This window comes from Castor canadensis, chromosome 14 (assembly GCF_047511655.1).
Source record: "Castor canadensis chromosome 14, mCasCan1.hap1v2, whole genome shotgun sequence".
In the NCBI taxonomy this organism is placed as follows: domain Eukaryota; kingdom Metazoa; phylum Chordata; class Mammalia; order Rodentia; family Castoridae; genus Castor; species Castor canadensis.
Genome location: NC_133399.1, coordinates 33,364,295 through 33,383,812, shown reverse-complemented (window position 1 = coordinate 33,383,812; position 19,518 = coordinate 33,364,295). Strand labels below are relative to the sequence as shown.

At 37.8% G+C, this 19,518-nt stretch overlaps 1 pseudogene; it reads right to left on the bottom strand.

Moving 5' to 3' along the window:
- Positions 1-1,633: 1,633 nt before the first annotated feature.
- On the bottom strand, positions 1,634-19,300 carry LOC141416226 (52 kDa repressor of the inhibitor of the protein kinase-like; annotated as a pseudogene).
- Between the last annotated feature and the right edge of the window lie 218 nt (positions 19,301-19,518).

Sequence of the window (19,518 nt, the reverse complement as noted above, 5' to 3'; positions counted from 1 at the left end):
GATCAGGAACCAGTGTAAAGATCAGTGAGAGATGAATCAACATGGGTTGTAAAACATGTGTCCATGAAAGCAATGCTAGGAATCTCTCTGTATAGCTATCCTTAACTCAACTAGTAAAAATGCTTTATCTTCCTTATTATGCTTATGTCTTCTCTCCAACGAAATTAGCAGAACAGGATCTGCCTAGAAGTGAGCGGGGTGTGAGGGAGAGTGGGGCAGGAGGGAGAAATGAACCAAACAATGTTTGCACATGTGAATAAATGAATAATAAAAAACAAAAAAAAACAAAAAATAAATCTATATTTTCATTTTTCTCCAGCATATATCACTCATGTTGCTGTCCAAATCAGAATACACATCAAAACAAACCAAAATATAAACAAGAAATCCCTCCAAGCCAAAACCTCACATCATTATTTCCAAAGCCAAACATGAGGATTCAATTCTGCACTAACTCTGGATGAACATATGTTATATTTTCTTATGTCCATGAATAAATGATTGTATGTCTCCTTGGCATTTCAGAATCTCCTAACAAATATCCTCACATGAAGGTAATAGCTTTAATATTTTATTTGGGATTATTAACTTCATATTGTTTGAATTTTACAAAATCCCTAAATACCTTTCTAAAAAAAACAGTCAAAGATATCATTGAAAAGAAATTTCCAGTTCCAACTGAGGGATTATCAAGGAAGGATGTACAAACATTCAAATAGGGTGAATTTTGCAATACAAATTACACTATAAGAGCTCATACTGTAGAGTAACTACTAATATAATACTACTCGGTGAATTGTCCAAAATTTACCTGCTGAAGATCTTATGGAAATATAAGCTCAAAAAAGGAATGTAAACAAAAACAACCAGGTATTGAGCAACAATGCAGGCTCTTCCATTCCAACTTTAACTGCAATTTGTTCCTTTTAAGTTCATTTGATAAAGACAAAGACTACATTGAAATCTTCATTTGGTGAACCCACAATTCTCTGGTAATTCACTTAACTGTCCATTACAGATTTGATTTTTTCTTCATTGCTGGGATGGGATCTAGACCCTTGTCCAGGCTAGCCAAGCATGCTACCACTGAGTTACCATCCCAAACCTTGGTTTTTTTGAGACAGAATCTTGCCATGTAGCCCAGGCCAGGGTTCAACTGAGATTCTCCTCTGTGTCTCCACCACTGTTATAACAGATTTTTAAACATATTTAAAACTTCTAATAGTCAAAAGTTAACAGTGGGCTTCATTTTAACATCATATAAAATGTATTCATTTCTTCTATACCTCCACAAAATTCATTTTTTAAAAAAACTGATAACTCAATACTCAACAACTAGATCCACAGTGATAATAAATATTGTATCTAAAGTGACTTAACTAAAATAATTTCAGAGGGCCACTAGCAGAAATAACTCAGAGGTGAAGCATGGCACTTCCCATGCCATCTTCTGGAAAATGAGATAGGTATTCAAGGCATGAGAGTTCAAAGAGAGGCCATTTAAATAGATAGGTCACCAATGACTAACATATTCAAGTGGAGGCATAAAGGAAAAGATATTCAGTGATTAAGTGGCCCACATCATCTTACAGCTTTTCTTCCATATAAGAAAAAGGCCATTTAAAAATGTCTCTTAGGTATTGTCAATGGTTTCTGAATTAGCTTTAGGAAGCTCTGAGTTATCTGTATAGAGTTTTATATATGTGTGTGTGTGTGTGTGTGTGTGTGTGTGTGTGTCCACACATTAAACCAGATCTTTTTTGATAGCAAAATTTATGCTAACAAAGTCAAGTTACTTGACCTTTGGTCTGTCAAAGTGTTCTTCAAGTATGCTTTGAGATACTTTCATCCATTTTTGTATACTCATTCTCAACTTCCTCACAGGAATAACACACTGAACCTTCAGCAAAGCATACACATTAAGGAAAAACATGATGTCAGGCAGATGGAAGACATCATAAATGGTGGATGGAAGCTATATATATTTCCTTCTGTGTTTCCACTTCATTCTCCAAAAATGAAGCTTGGATAAGAGCATGTCAGGATTGGATAAATCACTTTTGTACATGACAGCATGGTGTTCCTCTATGTGTTGTATTTTAGCCAACGTATGACTGAAGTTACCAGAAATTAAGAGCTTCGAGGTGCTGTTCTGAGAATGTATCTTTAAGTTCCTGGATAATGTCCCCCAATGTTGGAACACTTAACGTTTCTTTATAGTAACACTCAGAGTTTAGCTGAGAACCCAGGTTATTTTGCTGGGCCCCATGGAATTTCCCAGGGAGATTCATCTGACTACCAAGTTTGTTTTCCAAATTTGTGGCTTCCTTAAACCAAAACTCATGATAAACTTCAATATTTTCCATCACTTCATTAAGTGACTGCAGCACTGCCATCAAGCTACTGCCTGCAAGAAAACAGTTTGTCCCTGGAGAGTTTCCCTAATGGCTCTTGTAAAATATAAGAAAAGTTTAAGAACAACAATGGTAAAAATAAAATTAAAATCTGTCACTGCACTGCAAGTACAAATGCTTAGCCAGCTATTCATCTAATATTTGTGTCACTATTTATGCTATCTAAGCATAATACAAGTGCATTCAGGAGGGACACTAAAATTTCAAAAGCATCATGCTTGCCTGTCCATAGGGAATGGCAAATTTCCTTCAGCTCAAAATTTTGATGGACGTACTAAGAAGCCCAAAAGAGCTTCCTCCAGACACATGAAATAAGAGATAACAATAGGAACTCAGGGACTCCAAAAGGAGGAGAGTTTCATATCTGACCCCAGCCTGTCTCCTGTGCTCCCTGATGATATAAGCAAAGTCACAGTGGATGTTATATAAAGTATGTTTACAAGAATAAAAACACATTTAGGAACATGCTGATCTCAGGATAAAAGTGACCTAGGTTTATAATTGCCCAGCAGAAAAACAGCAACTTGACAAACCTCAAGCCATTTGTACAACATATCAGATATGATCTAAAGCACCCAACAACAACAATCAAATATTTGGAAAACAAGATTATGTGGGAGAAATCAAAGAGGAAGTATATACATGAGGCATAAAAGGTGGAGCCAGAAAATGGATACATAAGAAATATTATGATAAGTAGAACAAAACATTAGCAAACTAGAAAGTTAGTCAGAGGAAAATGTCCACGCAGATACATGAACAGACAAAACAAGAGATACTGAACATCATAAGAAAGATGTCACATTGGTGAAAATGACTACATATATTCCAGATTTTAGAAAGAGAATTTTAATGAGAAAGAAATAGAGTTTAAGATGTAATAATAGTTGGTAATTCTCTAAAACTATTTAAAGCTGACAAGATACAGATATAATAAGTACTGAGCAGTTAAGGAATGATACCTTCCAAAATATACTAAAAGTACCAACTAACACAGTGGAAAAATAGACTACAAATATCTTAGTCCAGGTATCATGTATCAAGCCAGTAAATCAAAATACTTGTGAAGTGGAGATCAGGAGAATCATGATTTGTGGCAAAAAGTTAGTGAGATCAGATCTCAAAAGACAAGGCACATACTGTAATCCCAGTTGTACAAGAGGCACAGGCATGAGGATCATGTTCCAAGCTGGACCCAAGCAAAGCACAAGACCCTAACTGAAAAAATTCATGCTGGTGGGGTGGATTAAGTGGTAGAGGGCCTGCCTAGCAAATGCAAAGCTCTGGGTTCAAACCCCATTACCACCTAAAACCTAATGGGAGGGGGAGAGAAAAGCTTTCAATAATATGAAAACAAAGACATAGAAAGCTTCTCTGCAAGTTCAATGGACATAGAGGAAGACAAAATGGTTTCTAAGAATTCCGGCAGGTGGTGGATAAAAGCTCATTCCTTTTTAAAACCAATGTCAAAGAAACAGACATCAATTGACAGTGAAATCAAAATATACACATTTTGTAAAAACAAAATATGAAATTTTGTCACCAATATCCTTTCAATTGTGAAAGATATCCTTCATAAGGAAATGACCACAGGTATACTAAGTGATTCATTAAATAATGAATTTTATATACACATTATTAAATATTAATTTTATAAATTGATGTATATCATCTCTGAGCATACATATTTTATATAATATCAAATTACATATTATATAATGGAATTTTAATAGAATGAATTAATACACGATAACAAAAGTATAGAGTTGAGAGATGGTGAGAAGAATTAATGTAGTTTAAGTTATTTGCCTTAATGCGATAGTGTACATCTGTATATTTACATGTATATACAGTAATGTTAATGAATTATGCTGTATACTTTAGGCAAAGTATGAAAAAATTATAAAGGAATATAAACCTATCAAACAGAGAGAATTATATCAAAGCAATACAAAAAATCAAATGTAAGAACATATATTGAACAGGATATAAATTTTAAAAAAATCTTCAAAGGCTAGATAAATTGAAACAAATATTAGGATAAAAGAATAATACCCAAACACATAAGAAATTACAATAAACAAAAAATGATTTACTATTCACTAGTGCATTGTTCCAGAAAGTCTAAAATTATAACAAAATACAGAATGTGTTTTTTATAAAAACCACATCAAAATATAAATATATCAAATAAATAGGAAGAGATGGGGAAGAAAGTGGTAGCACATGAGTTCTAATCAAACAAAGCTACAGTACTTTTTTGTAATTTCTTTTTGGTTATACAGAAATTTTACTTGAGTCCTCTCACTTGCTAGGCAGGTGCTCTACCATTTGAGCCATGATCAAGACCCTTTTTGCATTTGCCCAGGACGACTTCAGAATATGACACCCTACCTGTGTCCCCATGTAGCTGTGATTACAGTTATGACTTATGATGCCTGGGCTTGTTTCTTGAGATTGGGTCTGATAGCTTATTACCTGATCTGACCTTAAACCACAATCTACCTGATCTCTGCCTCCTAAGGAGCTGAGACTACAGCTGTAGTTGTTTTAATATCACACAGAATAAACTTTAAATCATAATATATATTAGAGATAAAGTGGGGCATTTTATAATGTTACATATTATAAATGTACATTTTTTATTTGTCTTAATCTGCTGGGATGCCATAACAAATCAATATATACTGAGTGGGATTACAAATTATATTAAATTATTTCTGTGAATATTGGGAATTCAAAGGTCAAGGTGAGGTGCCAACAGTGAAGTATCTAGTAAGAACCTGCTTCTCGTCTGGCTGTGTTTTATGGGTAACCTCAAATGGTGGATGGAGTAGGGAACTGAGGGTTTCTTAGGACCCTCATGACCTATGCACCTCTTGAAGACCACACTTCTGAATACAATCACCTTGGGTTTAGATTATCAGCAGATGCATTTTGGAAGAAAAAATCTTCCACACAAATTTTATATACTTAAATATATTTGTTAAATTTTATATAATTACATTTTATAATAATACCATAAAACTATCATGATTATGTTACATCTCTAGATTTATATTCACTTAAAAAGACTAGTACTGAGAATGCTTTCCTGTATAACCTAGAAAATTGTTTGGACAAGTTGGCCTTGCTTTATTCTTTTCTTGCTTTTATGCTTTCAAATAAGTACTGCAACTGTGGAAAACAGTTTATGAGGTCAGTTTGTGAAGGAACTTACAAACACAGATTCTTCAAATCCTATACTCAAGGAATTCCAAAGCAGCACAGAATATAAAATTTCCATGATGAAGTGTTAAACTGCTGACTATGTCATGAAGTGGCACCTGCCTTTCAGATGATCAGAAGTTTCCAGGGGTGAGTGATCTGTAGACCTACAGAGGTGGGAAACAGACTTCACCCCTTTTTCTGGAGATACCAGGGCCATGCACAGGCAATGGGCTATAACCAGAAGACACCTTGAACCCTTCAGTACAATCTTACCTGCCTAAAGCCACTTGCTGGGACACACACCACATCTTTCACAGAGACACCTAGGCTAGGGAAAAGTCATGGGTTCTTCCATGGAGACACATGGGGCACCAAGATAGGATGAAGCTTCTGCCCATTAGACACATCAGGCAGGGATCAGATCATTGCCTGTGAAGATAAGAGAAGACCACGAGCAGATGCTAACCTGTAGACAAACCTGGAACTACAGTAGCCTCTGCTGTGCAGAAAAATAAGAATAGAAAAGTCAATAACCTCTGCACTATAGATACCTTGAGCCTGTAAGTGTGATATACTGCACAGACTATTGAGTCCATCCAGCCACTGCTCTCCTGAAGACTCGTGGGGAGGGGAGCAGACTATAAACTCTTCCCTGCACAAACCTGAATCAGACCTGAATCAGACAGGCAGAGATCTCCAGTACCCTCTGCTCTGCAGAAAAACAAGAATGGACAACCGTTCATGCCCTCTGGCCTGCAACAATCATAACCCTTCAGTGTAGTATATCTTCCCAATACTGAGTGATCAGACACAGATGGCAGCTTCTTTCTTGCAGCTATCTGGAGCCCTCAAGTACCCTCTACTCTTTAGACACCTAGAGATGTATGGTGGCCTCTGAACATTAGACAATCAGGGAACAGGTACAGGTTGAGGCCTCTGCCCAGCAAATACTAAGGGATAGGAAGAAAACTCAGACTCAGCTGGACAGACACCTTGGCTTTGAAGTGGTCATGGCTTCTAACTTGTGGACCTTTTGATCCCTCCAGCATTTGCTGCCTGGCAGACACCTGGGGACCAGGCAGTTTATGGCATCTGCTCTTTGGGCACTTGGACCAGGGACAGGCAATTACCACTCCCCTGCAGACACCCGAAGGATGGGGCTCAGCTTGTGCCTCTCTCTTGCCACACCCACAGACCTGAAGTGTACTATGCCTTACTGACACCAAGCAGTCAGGGAGATACCACAGCCTCTGTCTTGCAAACACCTGGAGGCTCCATGCAGCCTGTGCTATGCAGACACCCAAACTGCACTAGTTGTTTCTACTCTGTAGACAACTGGCTGATGGAAATGAGTCTTTTGTACATTAGAAACAAGTTGTGGGGAACAGGCCATGGCCATGACCCTGAAGATAACTGGGAGCTGAGGAGAGACTGTGTTCTACCCTGCAGACAGCCAGGGGGTGACAGGAAGCAGCCCTGGAATAGGCCACAGGCTCTGCATTGAAAACCAGAGGCGTCAAGGGAATTCAGCCCTGCTGACATTCAGAGGTGTATAGTGGAATCAGCCAGAGGACACCCAGGTACTAAGGTCAGGATTTGACATCTTCCCTGCAGACACATAAGATTGTATAAAAGACCAGCCTCTGTCTTGCAGACACCAGGAGATTTCAATGAGCTTGTGCCCTGGAAACAACAGTAGCTTTCCTAGGCCTTTGCTCTGCAGTCACCATAGTTCTGGGACAGCTCATGGCCTCTCACATGCCAACATCATTTGGACCTGGGTCTGGACACAACTTCTGCACTGAAAACAGTCAGATGTGTGGAAAAGGTCATGGCCTGTGCCCTTTGAGGACAAGAAAGTCAGCTCTGAAGACACTGGGAGATAAGATGTAGATCATAGACTATATTCTGTTCAAGGTGGTCCAGGGAATGGGAACCAGCTACAGCTTGTGTGCTTCAGATGCTTTGGAGCCCTTCAAGTGATTTCAGACCTACAGATACTCAAAGCACTCTGTCATCCTCTCCATTGCAGACAACAGTGCTCTGTAAACAGCTTCTTTCATGTATACACCTAGATTGGGACAGTCCATGTCAACTGCTCTGCAAAAACCCTGAGCCTGACAGCAACCATTTCTCTGCAGATACCTGGAGGTAAGGGAAAGCCTGCAACCTCTGCCCTACAGAAACTTGGGGTCCTTAATCATCCACTGCCCTTGAAAACCCTGAGTATTCCAGTTGTGGCTCTTACTTCACAAAAAACTGGAGCATGATAGTGGCTTCTGCCTTTCAGATACTTGGAGGCTGGGGTTGGCCAAGGTTTGTCCCCTGCACACAATTTCCTGAAAATGGCCATGCCTTGTGCCCTGAAGAAGACTGGGACCCTCAAGTGTCCTTTGCCTTTCAGAGTCTTGGAGTCCTCTGGGGGCCTCTACCCAAGAGACAATCAATGGCTTGAAAATGAATGAGGCCTCTGTCCAGAAGATACTCTTGGGGAGAGGAAAAGATCATGGCCTCTGCCTTGCCAACAACAGAGGACCAGGTAGAGGCCATAATCTCTATCCTGCAAATACACACAGCCCAGGATCAGAATGCAAGCTCTGCCCAGCAAAAACCCAGGCCAGAGGCAAGTCATGTCAGTGCCCTGCAGACACTAGGAGTCCTCTAGCAGTTTCTGCATTGTACACACTGAGGGCTGGGGACAGGATGCAACCTGTGCCCAGGAGAAGCCAGGTGCCTGGGGAAATTTGCACTTTCTGCCCTGTAGTCACCAAGAACATTATAGGGACCACTTCCTTTCAGACACTCATGACCCTATAGCTGTACCAACATATTAGGCAGAAGTAGGATGGCAGCACTGAACCTGAAAACACCTGGGACAGGAAAAGTTACAGACTGCCATGCAGATGACTAGAAACAGCAAGTGGTCTTTGCCCTACAAAAGCCATGAACCAGCCTCTGCCCTAAGACCCTTCAAGCTCCAAAATGGACCCAGTCACACAAACAGGTGAAACGTTCCAATGCTCTCTACCCTACAGACACTCAGTGCTGGCAATTAGGCCTACAGAAATACAGGCACTGGACAGGTGGCAGTCACAAGCCTGAAGATACCTGGAGTCCTCAAGCCTTTCCCTGCAGACAGTAGGAGGCCAAACACAGCTCAGCACCACTGACTTATAGACACCCTGGCCAGGAATAGTCTCTGAACACACTCAGAATATTCCAGTCACCTCTGCCATGCAGAACCTTGGAAATTAGGGCAGATCATACCCTGATCCCTACCGACACCTGGGATAGGACAGACCACTGATAATGCCCTGAAGACACCCTGAGCCTGGCAGACATTCAGAGTCCTTAGAGGTCTCTGCTCTTCAGACACCTTAACCCTAAAGTGGCTGCATCCTTTCACACACCCAAATCACTCAACCATATTTGGCTCTGAAGATCTATGGCCAAAGACTAGGCCAGACCCTCTTCCCTGAAGACATCAAGGGTGGAAAGACTGTTGCCTATGTCCTGAAGACACCCTGAATCCTGTAGCAGGTTCTGTTCTTCAGTCCCCTGGGGGCCAGCAACAGGGCATTGCCTCAGGCCTGCAGACATATGATGTCTGTGTGAAACCATGCCTTCTGCCCTGCAGAAATCAGGAACCCTGAGTAGCTGGTATTTCAGATGTGCACCACTATATCTAGTCCTTAGAGTAATATTTTTGACATGGTTCAAATAACTGGGTTTGAACTCAGGGCCTCATGCTTGCTAGGCGTGCGGTCTACCACTTGAGCCACAACACCAACCTCCCTTTTTCTGGAAATCCCACTGTGATGTCACCTTGTGATCCAAGCAGCCTGGACCTAACACCCAGTTCTGGGGCTGTGCCCAGGACTTGAACTAGTTAATCAACACATTTATTCCCATGGGACCTGCATGTGGCCTAATCCAGCTGAACAACAGATAGCTCTGGAAATTTTCTGGAACTACAGCCGCCATCACTTTATCTGACATTTCTGAATCCAAAAGACTCAAAAACTAAAGTTTGTTTTGTTGTTTATTTATTTATTTTTGGTATGTTTGGGATTAAAACTCACTTGGTATCAAAACATGGTTTAACTCACAAGACACAATAATAGTTCTGAGCACCAAGCAAGTGTGAGGTCTTGAGTTCAAATCCCAGCACCACAAACACACACAAAAAATTATAATTGTTTTATCTAACTTAGTGTAACTATGCAAATGTTGTTCTAGACATATTCATGTATTTGACTAAAACCTGTCTTATGCAATATGCAACAAAGGTAGTGTATTACCATATTAATATACCTCAAACTCCATATTCTATAACACATTAGGACTTTGGATATGAAATATGAATTTGTATAGACTTTTTGCATTAGTACACCCTATTCCCTCTGTTTGGAAAGCGTACTTGCTCCCTCTCCCGTCCCCCAATTTCTTTAACTGGCAAACTCCTGCCTATTCTATATTCCCCTCTGGGAATCAGTCACTAAATGTGTGGTGGCACTGTAGGATGATGGGTAGAGGGAGTGGAGAAGGGATGGCTTTTCACGGTTTACAGGCTCACTAAAGGATGCACAAGAGAGCAACTGAGGCTTAACTTGACCTGAGACTTGATGTTACAGAGCATTGCCAAAGCAGAGGGCACTCCATAACCAGAAATGGGGCACACATTGTCCTGGCAGAGCCAGGACTTTGCATGGGCAGAGTGTAAGAGCTGTGCTGAAGTGGAAGGACCAGGGTCACTTCCAGGACCTGGAACATCTCAGGTTCCTGATTTTCTGTTTCAATTCCAAGAAAGCTAAAACTTGAGGTCAAGAACTTTGCTTGGTGCACTGGTGTATGTGAACCCCTTGGAGTGGTGCCTGGTGCATGGTGTATTTCCATAAGTAAGATGTTGAATGTTGAAGGTGGTTCCTCTCTTTCCCCTACTTCCCAACTACCTTCCAATATGCTGGGACTGTTGATGTTCAAAATTAACATGGTTACAAGGTCAGTATCATTGGGGAGAAAAACATACAGCAGAGTTCTCTTACAAAGAGCTCTGAGCACATGTAATGTATCGAGTTTAAATATATGTGGTTTAAAGCCCAGATGCTCTCAAGCACCCCCTAAGCTTTCATTCACCCAAGGGCCTCATGTCACAAATGGGCTTGTCACGATGATGTTGCTTCAAGAACATACATTCTCCAGCCCTAGGCTGAGTCACTGTATGGTCCTGGGCAAACCACAAAACCTCTGAAAGAATTATGTGCCTCATATGTAAAAATAAGAGGTTGGACCAGATGACCTTTAAGGCTTGGACAAAAATATTTCAAGAGATTGAAATTCAGTATTTAATATTTTTTGGCCTAAGTAAGGGAGAATGTTTTTTATTTGGAGTTCAATTTCCACCCTTTTGCTGAGAAAATCACAGAGACTCCCCAACCACATCCTTCACCAACTGGGAAGGTGTGGCCAACTTTGTGTCATGTTAAGAACTCTTTTTTGTTATTCTTAACAGTTGAACCCCATCTTCAGACTTTAAAACATCCTTAAATTTTTTTCTCCTTTCTCTCCCTTCACAGCCTTTGACTCCATCACATTTGGGTAAGGCATTTGGAGACACATTTTGGGTTCTTGACTGTAAACCTCTCTTAAGAATCCCTTGTTTTCCTTTATTATTATGGATGCTTTTCCTTTCCCCAGTAAGCATCCCTCTCATTGCTTTCATTTTATATTCTTCTTTAATTTGAGCAATTCTTCCTCATAACATTTCATGACCCCTGGCCTAAATAAACATCTTCATTTGGTTTAGGACATCAAAACTTCTTAGAATGGTAATAGCTGCTATTCATTGTGTACCAACTCTGCACCAAATATGGACATTATCTCCTTAATATTCCTAAAATTTTGTGATGTTGTAGGGACCCTCCCATTTTGAAGACAATGGCATTGATGCTTGTGGTAGTTACAGCCTGCCCAAGCAGTAATACAGTGGACCAGATTTAAGGCCAGGCCTGGGGTTCTTAAAGCCCCTGGGTTTTCTCCCACAGAACCAACATCATTCAGGGGACCATGATCTGCAATTATGGTTTGGCAGTCAATCCCAGATTCAGGGAATTTTAAAGTTGGAACATATTTAAAAAGTCATTTAACTTTAGTGAGTTCTAGTAGAACTTTGGAAAATTAAGAACATAGCCAAACAGGAAAATTACATGGAAGAATGCACAGATATTACATACATCCATACCTCTAATATGAATGTAAAGTGTATTTTTACAAGCTTCCATGGAACATTTGTGAAAGTTTGTAGATTTGGCTATAAAAACAGCCTCAATCCTTTTTGAAGCTGAAACTGTATTGTGTATGACATGTTCCCTGGGTACTTTGCATGCTTTATCTTCAGCTATGTGGTGCTGAATGCTATAGCCAAGAGGGTGAAAAGATTTATTTGCCATTGTCTGAATATGCCCTTCTGTTTCACAGCTTAGAACTCTCTTTTCTATTTTACTCCTCCAAGCTATGGTACTTCTGAGCATTATTCAATCCCATCCCCTTAGGGATGTTCTGATACAAAAGGTGTTATGCATTTATTAGAGAAACTTGAATCTTAGCACTCACTAACTTACTTGTTGGCAAGCCCACTAACAAGGGTGGATGATGGTCTTAACTCCTTATGTATTGTATTGCACTTAACACAAAACCTTGCATACAAAATAGTACCAATACATAATTGTTAAATTTAATTTGGAATTACTTATTTTGCCTTGGTGGAATATTGAAATATGAAAATAATATACCTAGGCAGCTTTCAATAATTCTAATAGAAATCAATCTGTCTTTAACATCAGTCACTTATTTTGTTCATTAAATATGCCTGGGTTGAAATTTCAGCATTCTTTCTGTTAATTCTTATTAACTTTTAAAAATAGAATAAATAAATTTACATAATATTCTGAATCGGCAAGTAGGGTTTATAAATTAAAGCATATGATGTTTAAAGAAGGAATGCCTAATTGAATATGCAGACCAGCAGTATAGTATAAGAGAGTTGGAAAGATAAAAGACAAATATGGTAGAATAAGTTTTTAGGCTAAATCATATTCTCATTTTTATAAAGCATGTGACTTATTATTAATGTACCCAGCAGCTTATTACAAAGTAACTTTCTCAAAAATCTCAAACAAAATTGTTTGACTCTTTCATGACCAAACGACAGACCAATCACATTTAATCACAAAAGGAAAGACAAGTTGAGGATGCTGAAGTTCAACCTTTGTACTTGTATAAATATTACAACTGACAAAACACTTGCTAACATCATATTATTGATGTTCTCGATCATTGACATTAATAGTATTATTACCCTCATCTTACAAAAAAACACAACAGAGGTCTAGAAAAAATTTCCCCAATAATCTTTTGATTGATTAAGAAGGAACTGGAGGAGAAGAGGACAAAATTATGACTTAGAAAGTGCCAAGATGGCAGACTGAGCAAAGGTATTTGTTTTTTTTTTCATTTCTAAAATTCACTTCAAATTGCAGAAGACATACATGTAACAATTATAAAACCAAAAAAATGATATGCTCCACAGACAAGAGATTCTGAGGAATTTGTGGATATCAGAATGTTTATGTCGGCAAGAAACCACATCAAAACAAACCACCCCAAACAAACTATAACAAAAGTGGGGAATTATGAACTCAAAAATCACTGGCACAGTGAGCAAGAGACTATAGACAGGACTGAGTTCCTGAAGAGTGACATCTTCCATGCCCCACACTTTGTTGCTCCAAACACCAACAAAGCAGCTGGTGGGAGATTTCAACATGTCCCCCTCAAATTTGATAGATAACACAGATAAACATTAGTAAAGATCCAGAAGGATAGAGTAATTAAACAGCCAAGATAAGGAAGTAACTTACACATGTATCTATGGAAAGATAAAGAAATTTTTATGACAATATCATATTTGGTCATAAAAAGAATGAAATCTTTCCTTTGCCCCAACATGGATGGGAACTGGAGGACGTTTGTTGAGTGAAGTAAGTTAAGCACAAAAATATAAACATCACATGTTCTCACTTATTTGTGGAAGCTAAAAAAATTGACCTCATGAAAGTGGAGAGTAAAATAGTGATTACCACAGGCTTGGAAGTTTGTGGATTGGGGATTGACACAGGGGTGTGGTAGGACAGAAGCACAATAATTTACAACATTTTATAGCATAGTAGTATAAGTATGGCTGAAAAATTAATTGAGTATTTCAAAATAGCTATTGATAAGTTCTTGAAGTGACGGGTATGCCAATGACCCTGATATGTATATTACACATTGTATATGTGTGTTTTAATATCATGCCATGGCCCCAAAATATGTACAACTATTGTGTCAATTAAAAATTTAAAAATTAAAGTCCCTGCACTCAATCATTAAGAATGTGTATCAATATAAACCATGTAGAGGACCTAAAAATGCCAAAAATTGTTTTTCTCAAAAAGACTAACAAAATTGCAGGTTTCTATAAAGAATGGTAAATAAAACAGAAGGCAGAAATAAACAATTTAGAAAAGGGAAGGCTCCCTCTCCATAAGTGTACAACAAATGCATCTGTGTTAAAAACCTGGAAATTTTAGATGAAATTGGCAAATTCCTACATGTTTAACCTTTAAATATTTTCATAAAAAACAAAAAACTATGATGTTTCTATAAGTATTAAATAAATTGGATCAGTGATTAAAAATTTCCCCACAAGAAAGATAAACACACCACATTTACCTATATTTTCTAGAAAAAGAAAATAATAATTTTATATAAAATCTAAACATTAGAAAATAAAGCAATACTCCTTAAATGAATTTATAAGACTGGTATAATATCATAACACAAATGGAAAGGATACTATAAGAAAGAAAAATTTATAGGCCACTCTTAAATGTGGATTAAAAACTGTTAATATACTCACATATTGAAAAACTAACTAAAAAGTTGAAATATATCATAACTAAGTTGGATTTATCTCTGGAATGCAGGGGTGGCTTTAACATAAAGTCTGTTTCAGTAATTTATAACAATGACAGATTAAAGGAGAAAAATGCTCAGTTGAATAGATGTAGAAAAATGTTAGATAAAATTTAACACCTATTCATGATTTAAAAACGAATATCTTGACAGACGAGGTATAGAAAAGGCTTATCTGATGAAGTGTACAAGTTGTTAAAGTGAACATTTAAAGATTTATAGAAAATTTATTTTCAGTAGCAACAAAATAATTCAAAAAAGTAAAACAAAAATGGCTATTATTTACAGATAACATTATCATATACTTCGAAATTATAAAAGGTCCTAATAAAGGTTGACATAAAATTGATTTAAGTTAATAAAAGAATTTATCAAGTTGCTTGTGTGTAAGATCACTGCATTTCTAGCGCTAGCAGCAAACAGAAAAAATAACTTAAAAATGTATATAACTTAAGATAACAAAGTATAGCAAGGTAGGTAGGTAGGATAAATCTAAAATAAAGACGTACAAGACCTTTATGTAGAAAATCATAAAACCTTATTGTGAATCTGAAAAATATACAATGTTCATGAATAGAAAGGCTCAATATTACAATGACTTTGGTGTTCCAATATTGGTTTATAGATTCAATACGGTTCTGAAAAAAATTTCTAAAGGAGAGTTCAAGGAAAATGATAGCTTCAAATTTCTTAGGAAGAACACACATCTAAGAAAAGCTCTGACACTCCCAAATAATGAGCAGAGACGTGTTCCACACAGGTTGAGATTTACTATAAAGTTATAGTGATTTGAGATGTTGTGTTACTTCTACAGAGACACAGAAATGACTGGTGGAGGAAACACAGAGATTGAAAAAGGACAGACACATAGATGGAGCTTTGACACCAGACACACATGTCACTGTACATAAGGTGAAAGGAAAAGACTGTTAAAAATAGTCCTACCAAAACAGGACAAAACTAGATTTGATTGCTTATTCATACTCTCTATGAAAATCAATTTTGAGTGTATTAAAAGCTTAAATGTGAAATACAAAACTCCTATAACTTTAAAAAATTTATACAAGAATGTGATTATAACCATGGGATCAATAATTTCTTCATCAAGAAACAGAAAGTGGTAACATAAAGAGATTAAACTGAAAAATTTAAATATAGTTAAACTGGGGGCCTCTGTTTAGCGAGAGACATAAAAATTTAAATACAATGCACAAACTAGAGAAAATATTACATGACATAATAAGCAAAGGACTTACATTCAACTTACATAAAGAACTCCTAAGAAAAATAGGAACGAATCAAATTTAAAATCTGGAAATATATACAAATAGGCGTTTCACAAAAGAGAAAATATGATTGGTCTGTATGCTGATAAAAATTCCACCACAGTAGTAAAATATTTCACTACAGTATTAAAATATCACACTACAGCAATATTGAATGATCAGAAAAATGATTATCACACACTGATATCATTTCATACCTATTGCTTCAGTGAAAATTAGCCTGTCCAATGATGCAAATATTGGGGAACAAGATAAAACCTTGAGAATCTTTACGCAATGCTAGTGGAAGTGAAAACTGATCTGATGGCTATAGAATCAACTTGACATTGTTTAGTAGGATTAAGCAAACACATAGCCTTTGACCCAGCAATTCAATTCATAGGTGTGTACACTAAAGTAATCTTAGTCCAGATATGTCCAAAATGTTCATAATAGCATTGCTTATAACAGGAAATATATCATGGCAAAACCCCAAGTATTTATTAGTGTGAAATAATATTTACAGCTGTAAGTATACACAAATGTATGAAAACATGCATTCCACATAGAATGCTGCAGTGAAAATGTATGAACCACAGCTACATGTATCATCATGCTGAATAAAACATCAAATTGAATAAAAAAGTCAAGATATCATGTTTACACAACTCAAAACACAATAAAATCCAATATTATATTCTTCATCTATAGAGAGATGTGATAATATTAATTTAAAAATCAATAAAGTGACAATCATAAAATTCCAAGTGATATTTGTACCTGTGGGAGAGGAAGAGGAAGAAGGAGGGAGGAGAAGGGAGAGGAAAAAAGAGGGGTGAAGGAGGGAAAGAAAGGGTAGAGGAGAGGGAACGGAAGAGGGGGATGGAAGCAATCTGGAGTGATTATACAAGAAACATCCAATTTCTTTAGCTGGCTAAAGGTTACATAGATGTTTTTTATTTTTCTGCTTTGTCACTTGATTATGCATTACATATATTCTCATATATATATATATGTATATATGTAATTTCAGAAACATGAAAAATGCTAAAAAATGTACTCAATGACTATCAATCTGCAAAAGGGCTGGGTAATTTTATAATTGAGTTTTTAAAAACTCTAAGGTAAAGTTAATTCCTCTGTTGTATAAACTGCTTCAAAGCACACAAAAAAAGATGAAAGACTTTTGAATTTATTTAAAGAAATTATCAAAACCTTGGTCTAGCACCATGAAATAAAGCCATGAGTCTATGATACTTATTTACAAAAAAGAAAAACTTTGAAATATTCATATCCAATCCAGAAGCAAATTTAATGAATAAATATCCATGCTTAAGAGAGCCATTTCCAAGAATACAAAGTTAGTCCAACATTTAAAAATCTGTAATATAATTCAACATATAAATAGACTGAAGAGGAAAATTGATGAGCATTTTGATGAAGGCAAACAATGACAAAATTCAATAACCATTCCTGAAAAAAAAACTCAGAAAGTAATTTATAACTGGATAAAATGTATCCACCTAAAATATCTTGAAGGCCTCATACTTAGTGATGAAATGTTAGAAGTATTCGCATTTTTGTGTCTGGAAGAGGTCAAGAATGTGGATTTCATACTTCTGTGCCACACAGCATTCTGGGAGTCTGAGAAGTGGGAGAAGAGTTGAGAATAGGAGACACTGTTGTCAGAAAAGAAGCAAAAGTCTTGCCATTGTCACAAGTTGTAGTCAGATACACATCAGCTTATATACATGCACATATGCACAACCCCCATAAGTTTATCAATGTGGGAATGTTTTGGGAAAGACAGATGTCCAACTCTGAACCACAGTTTCAGTTGAGGACAGAAGAAAGAGTGGAAGGAGCAAGGGTAAAGAGGAATCTTTAAGCCAGATGTTGTGGCACACACCTATAATCCCACCACTTAGGAGGCTGAGGCAGGAGGATGATGAGTTTATGGCCATTCTGTGCTGCATAATGAGACTCTATCTGAAAAAATATATAGGGCCAAGTGTGGTGGTCATACCTGTAATCCCAGGATTAGGAGGTGAAGATTGGAAGGATCAAAGTTCAAGACCAGTCCAGGCAGAAAGCGAGACCCTCCCTAACTTAAAGAGCAAGCCAGGTGTAGTGGTGTGTGTCTGCTATCAATCCCAGCTTTGTGGGAGGCATAGTTAGAAGGATTGCAATAACTCTCCCACTCAAGGCTTTCTGCCAACCCTGTTTTGTGTTGGGTATTTTTGAGATACAGTCTTGAAAGTCTGCCAAGCTGACTTTGAAACCTTGGTCCTACGGATGTCTGCCTCCTGAGTAGCTAGGATTATAGATATGAATCACTAGTGCCTGGGTTCAAAAAATATATTAATTATTTATTTTAAAAATTGAAACATAATTCACATACCATAAAATATGCTTATTTGGATTTATTTAAAATCATTTAGGACTCAGTACTAAAAGGTGGTATCGTGAAAATTCCACACATGCATTCAGCACATTTGAGAAAGTTCACCCCTTTCTCTCACTCTTTAAAGTATACAACTTGGGTGGGAAGTGTAGCTCAGGAGTAGAGCATTTATCTAGCATGCATGAGGTCCTGGGTTCAATCCTAGCATCCCCTCCAAAAAATGATACAATTCAGTGGTTTTTAGTATAGTCACAAAACTGTGTGACCATCATCTAATTCTAAAACATTTCCACCACCACCAAAAGAAACCCCATACCATGAGCACCCAAGATAGTTATTTTTAATTTTGATAGGTTTTGCCATATTGCTCCATCAAAATAAAAATAAACATTATTTTGACCCACTTCTAGTTTTTCTGACCACAATATATGGAACCTTATAGGTTTCTTGCCTCTCCCTCTCCCTCCTTACCAATAGCAGTGTCTCACGTGAGTAAGTAAGTCCAAGTTCAAGAAAGAAAGTGCAGCCCTGCCTCTTCCACTCATTTTGCTGCAGCCCACACAGAAACCAACCTGGTCTGCTCCCCACAGACACAAAGTCCCCCCAAGTGTCACTTGTCAATGGCTTTACAATATCATGTAGGAGGTGTCCACTCTGTCCAATCATGCCTGGTTCCTGCCCCAACCTTGACAATGGTAAGGACACTCTAGTGACCTCAGATCTCTGAGTCCAATGCTGACTTCCTCTGAGTCCAATGTCTGAGTTCCTCTCTGACTAATGATCTTCCCCAATACCAAGTTACTCTGTCCTTGCAGGACAGGCACAGGTGTCCAGAGTGCCAGTCAGGGGAGGTCCACCAAGGCTTCCTCTCTATCACACACCTGCTTCCCCCACATGCCAGTCCCCACTTACCTGGAAGGACCTCCTACTCTAGAGGACTGACTCCTGTGCTGTTTGGCTGGCAGCGCCATGCTGAGAACACAACCGGCCATGCAGCCTTACATGGACAACACCTGCCCCCTCTTTCTTTCTTTCCTCATGTGTTTTTAGGGATGTCCAAAAGTAAGACAATTAAAACCTACAAAAAAAACAGCTGGTAGGCAGAGAAAAATAAAATCGTGTGGACTTCAGGTTGATGTCACATTTATGGGTACGTTTTGTACGTAATATGGCAATAGAAAAAGGCTCTTAGAAACAAATGCTACATTCT